At 44.9% G+C, this 5633-nt stretch overlaps 1 pseudogene; it reads left to right on the top strand.

The window, feature by feature from the left end:
• The first annotated feature begins 5013 nt into the window (after positions 1-5013).
• On the top strand, positions 5014-5258 carry LOC130030662 (non-histone chromosomal protein HMG-17-like; annotated as a pseudogene).
• The last annotated feature ends 375 nt before the right edge of the window (positions 5259-5633 follow it).

Raw genomic sequence — 5633 nt, 5'->3', positions numbered from 1 at the left:
GATCCTAAGCAACAAGGTAAAAAGTTATTTCTTTCTTAAAAAATTTAAAATTCGGGGCTAAAGCAATAGCACAGTGGGTAGGGCGTCTGCCTTACACGAGGCCGACCCGGGTTTGATTCCCAGCATCCATCCCATATGGTCTCTGAGCACTGCCAGGAGTAATTCCTGAGTGCAGAGCCAGGAGTAACCCCTGTGCACCGCCGGGTGTGACCCCCAAAAAGCAAAAAAAAAATCCAAAAGTTCAAAATTAAATTACCTATTTATATCATCAGGCATTAAATTTCTCTACATCTGGAAACTCCTAGAGGTGATATTGTATCCTGTTGTTTTTTTGCTGTTGCTTTTGTTTTAATTTGGGGGCCACACCCAAAAGTGCTCAGGGATTACTTCTGGCTCTGTGCTCAAGGATCACTCCTAGTGGTGCTCAGGGAACCATATGAGGTACTGAAAACAGAACCTTGGTTGGCCACATGCAAGGCAAGCACCCTACCCACTGTACTATCTCTCTGGCCCTTGGATCTTCTTGTTAACTGTGACCTTTCCAGTACATAGAAAATAATTCCCCCATGCCTTATCTTATGTCATCACTTTCAGATTTCATAATCAAATAAGAAGACCTTGAAGCTTGGCAGAAATTATAAAAAGGAGATACTTCCAACTTCTAGTGCTCGAGTTGTCCCCTCTCCTCTATCAGATCAGGCAGATAAATGAGTTCTTTTCTAAATGTCATATTTTACTGGGTCTATGTAAGTATAACAAAGATAAATTGTGTTTTAATGATACATAAGGTACCATTCTATACACACAGTTGACTGTTAATTCACCAAATCATGTCACATGAAAGTACAGATTTTAAGTTACAAATACCTTTACCTTTCATCAAACTACACTAATCTCACCCTGTATGTGAAACAATACTACTAATTCCTACTAAAGTCTCCTTGAATAAAAAGCTATTTGGTAGACAAAGAAATCCATGTTTTCTAAATCTCATTTCTTTTTTATCTTTGACACTGACATGCTTTTCTCTCTTTGTACAAAAGAGTAATTCCTTTCAGAGCCAACAGGCTCAAATACCACACCGACTGAGATTACCAATCATGACATCCTAGCTGAATAAATGTAAGGAGTATTTCTTCTCACCTTTCACCTTGAAATAATCACAGCACTGGAAGTGCCAGCTTCTGGTGACAAATGACAGGAAAATTGTCCCTCACACTTTAGCCTTGGAAATTGATTTCAATAATGGTTTATAAAGTTACTCTTTTCAAAATAAATTTTTTTCCAGGAATACTACCAGGTCAAAAATAAAAATGTGAAAAATAAAAGAAAAATGCATAGAAAACAGATCTCCTTCTCTTTGTCCTCAACCTTCAGTGCCTTTAAGTCTTCTCCACTCTTCAATAGTCACCAGAAGTATTTCTTCCTACAATTTAATGTATTTTTAAAGCATTGACTCAAGGTTATCTTTGTTATTGTCAATAAGCTATTTGATAATCACAGATGAACATGTCTATGATTAATGACTCCCAGCTCATAATTCCATATGGTAGTTAAGAATATGACACAGAGGACCGTAGCAATAGTATAGCAGGTAAGGCTGTGGCCTTGCATACAGTGAACCTGTATTAGGTTCATACAGTACCTTGAGCTCCAAAAACAGTAACACCTGAGTGCAGAACCAGGAAGAACTCCTGAACATCAAATGTGTGTCCCCAAAACAACAACGACAAAAAGAATCTGGCACAAGATGTTATAAATATCATTTAAAATTCCTTATGTGAGATACTTTTTTATTGTCCCTGCACACGTGTAAACTTTACTTTTTTCATTAAAGAACTGTGATTTACAAAGTAATCGATAGTTGAGTTCTAGTCATTTTATATATCAACACCAATCCCACCACCAGTGTCAATTTACCTCCACCAGTATTCCCATATTCCACCCCCACCCAACCCCTAATCCCTGTCCCCGCCTCCTACCTGTCAACTTGGCAGGCACATTACAAAGTTCCAGTAGTTAGATATCATGTTTTCAGTGTTGCTGAGTCTGTGTTTGGGGTATATGGCTGCCCTCATCACCAGTATAACTGAACCCTGAGGCCTGTTCACCCATTATTTCCCATTCTCTTCCTCCCCTCTTGATTTTTTCCTTCTCCGTCCATCTCTAAATACCGGAGTCAAGGGAGATCTAGACATCCTCCTTTTACTACAGTACATTTCCTCATATAGTATACAGCACAGAAAAGTGACATTATCCTGTGTTTGTCTCTCTTCTGGCTTTACTTCACTCACCATGATATCTTCCAGTTCCAAACATGTTGTAGCAAATTGCATGATTTCATCATTCCTTGCAGCTGCACAGTATTCCACTGTGTATGTAGACCACATATTCATAATCCATTCTTTTTAATCATTTAATATGCCATAACAAATGCAAGGAATAACCCAATGTAATTCTGACACAAAGATCTAAATCTGATCAAAGCTATATTCCAGAGCCAGAGCAATTGCTCTGAGCAGCTCTTTGCTCTGGCACTGCAAAGACTCTGAGAACTGTTCTGGGAGCACCCCTTGAGCACTGCTGTGTATGACATTCCCCCAAAATAACAAGTTCATCTCTATTCCAAGGCTGGATAACACAGGAGTTGATGTGCTGTTCATGCATGCCATTGACTCTGGTTCTATTCCTAGCATCATAGTACCCTCCCACCAAGCATCTCCAGGAAGAAAATCCCAGCACACATCCAGAAATAGCCTACAGATATGGTTTTTCTTTGAAGATTTTATTATTGAATCACTGTGACAGAGACCCTTACAAAACTGTTCATGATTAGGTTTCAGTCATACAGTGTTCTAACACCCATCCTTCCACCAGTGTTCATTTCCCAGCACTAGTGTTTCCACTTTCCCCACAGCCTGCCTCTATATAAGGTACTTTTCCTTCTCTCCTCCCTCTCTCTCTCTATCTCTGTTTCTCTCCCCCCCCCCTTTGGGGTATTGTTGTTTGCAATACAGATACTGAAAGGTTATTCATTATATCCTTTTACCACTCAGTTCTTGTCCAGTGTAATAATTTCCAGCTATTGTTGTCATTCTGGTCCTTTCTTTGTCTTACCTATCCTCCATCCCTCACACACACTTGTGGTTGATTCCAATTATTGACAAGTCCTCCAAGTCTCTGTTTTACCTGGCTGTGGATATGTCTTCTACTAGATATAGTAGAAGAGAACAGTGCAGTCTCCTGCCCCCGTGCCTGGCTGTCCTCGCCGAGGCCCCTTGGAGGGGAGCGGGTTGAGCTGTCCTCCCTGTTCCGACCAGGGCTCCGGAAGCCGAAGACCTCCAGGACCAGCCACCACCATGCTGAGACCACTCTCCGCACACCTGAAGGTACCGGCAGAGGAACCAAGGCAAGCGGGTCCCGGGGTGGGGGGGAGGGGGGCTGAGATCTCCAAGCCTACTCGGATCAGGGCTGAGCATCCTCCACCCAGATCCTCCGAATTCCAGTAGGCGGGGGTCACACCCACCAACTGGCCCCCTGGCACTGTGTAATCCCATCAATGGCCAAGACTCAGAGACTATAAAAACCAGCTCCCGGAAGAGAACAGTGCAGTCTCCTGCCCCCGCGCCTGGCTGTCTCGCTGGGGCCCCTTGGAGGGGAGCGGGTTGAGCTTTCCTCCCAGCCCCGACCAGGGCTCCAGCAGCCGAAGACCTCCAGGACCAGCCACCACCATGCTGAGACCACTCTCCGCACACCTGAAGGTACCGGCAGAGGAACCAAGGCAAGCGGGTCGGGGGGGGGTGGGGGGCGGGGCTGAGATCTCCAAGCCTACTCGGATCGGGGCTGAGCATCCTCCACCCAGATCCTCCGAATTCCAGTAGGCGGGGGTCACACCCACCAACTGGCCCCCTGGCACTGTGTAATCCCATCAATGGCCAAGACTCAGAGACTATAAAAACCAGCTCCCGGAAGAGAACAGTGCAGTCTCCTGCCCCCGCGCCTGGCTGTCTCGCTGGGGCCCCTTGGAGGGGAGCGGGTTGAGCTTTCCTCCCAGCCCCGACCAGGGCTCCAGCAGCCGAAGACCTCCAGGACCAGCCACCACCATGCTGAGACCACTCTCCGCACACCTGAAGGTACCGGCAGAGGAACCAAGGCAAGCGGGTCGGGGGGGTGGGGGGCGGGGCTGAGATCTCCAAGCCTACTCGGATCGGGGCTGAGCATCCTCCACCCAGATCCTCCGAATTCCAGTAGGCGGGAGTCACACCCACCAACTGGCCCCCTGGTACCGTGTAATCCCATCAATGGCCAAGATTCAGAGACTATAAAAACCAGCTCCCGGAACCGCGCGGCCACATTCGCGGCTGAGCAACCTCTTATTATGACATCTTATTATCTCATTCCTACTTTAGACAAACTGGCAGGCTACCGAATGTAACCTGCCCACACGGCAGAGTCTGGCAAACTCCCCGTGGCGTACCCAATATGCCAAATACCAGTAACAATGATGGGTCTCATTCTCCTAAAGAGCCTTGAATATAGCACTAATCTCAGGGCTAGGATGAAGGAGACATTACTGGGGCCTGCTTGAGGCAATCGACGAATAACAGGATGGTCGTGATTCGTGATATATATATATATATATATGTATATATATATCACAAATGAATGCAGTCATTCTATATCTGTCCCTCTCTTTCTGACTCAACAAATATGGTTTTATGGAGGGCCAACCTTCCTCCATATAAACCATTATTTTACAAATTCATTATTTTCCCCCTTTTATCCCATGTTCCTTAGCTTCATATTCTTGCCATCAACTCCCTTAGTCACCTGCTTTCCCACTGCTTGAGTTAATTGATCACTAAAGACTACCTGCATCTATCTCAGAAGTGTCTCTCTGGTGAAACAGTGAAGAAGAGGCAAGAAAGACCCCTGGGTCAACCAAAACCCATCTCTAGCACCATCTAGCTGCATCCCCTTGTCTACCACCTATGTCTTACGGCTGTCACCACCATGGCCAAGAGAAAAGTTGATGGAGGTGTTAAAGGAGATAAAGCCAAGGTGAAGGAGAATCACAGAGAAGGTCCGCAAGGTTTGTAGCTAAACCTGCTCCTTCAAAGCTAAAGTATTAAAGGCCCCTTGCAAATAAAGAAGAAAAGGAAAAAGGGGAAAACTGATGCTGCAAGGATGGAAATAACCCTCTAGGAAAAAGAGATGCCAAAACAAACCATGCACAGAAAGCTGAAGATGCTACATGAAGTATGTGCAGTTCAGATAACTGTGTACTTCTGGTAACTGTGCAGTTTCAAATTCACATTTTTATCAAGTTTTATAAAAATGTACAATTTTGTTTTACCTTTGTGAGGGCCAAACTGATGCCATGACAGGCTGCAGCTAACATTAAGTCTCAACTAGGCCTCAGTTTCTGTTTCCCCAGAGCTGGACTGCAGTTTCTGGTAAACGTCCAATTGAGTAATTCACCTAGATAAGAAACTGGGCATTTGGATCTGATCAGTCATGAGGGGTTGCCGCACCCTTCTTGGAAAGAACCCCAAACCATTACTGGTACCTGCTGTCTAATTGCTGACCACTGTTGTTTTAGGGAAATGCTAAAAATAGACCAGCATATAAGC

Source organism: Sorex fumeus, unplaced genomic scaffold, assembly GCF_029834395.1.
Source record: "Sorex fumeus unplaced genomic scaffold, SorFum_2.1 ptg000044l, whole genome shotgun sequence".
NCBI lineage: Eukaryota > Metazoa > Chordata > Mammalia > Eulipotyphla > Soricidae > Sorex > Sorex fumeus.
Note: the sequence above shows the minus strand (reverse complement) of the source record. Positions and strands in the feature narration are given on the sequence as shown.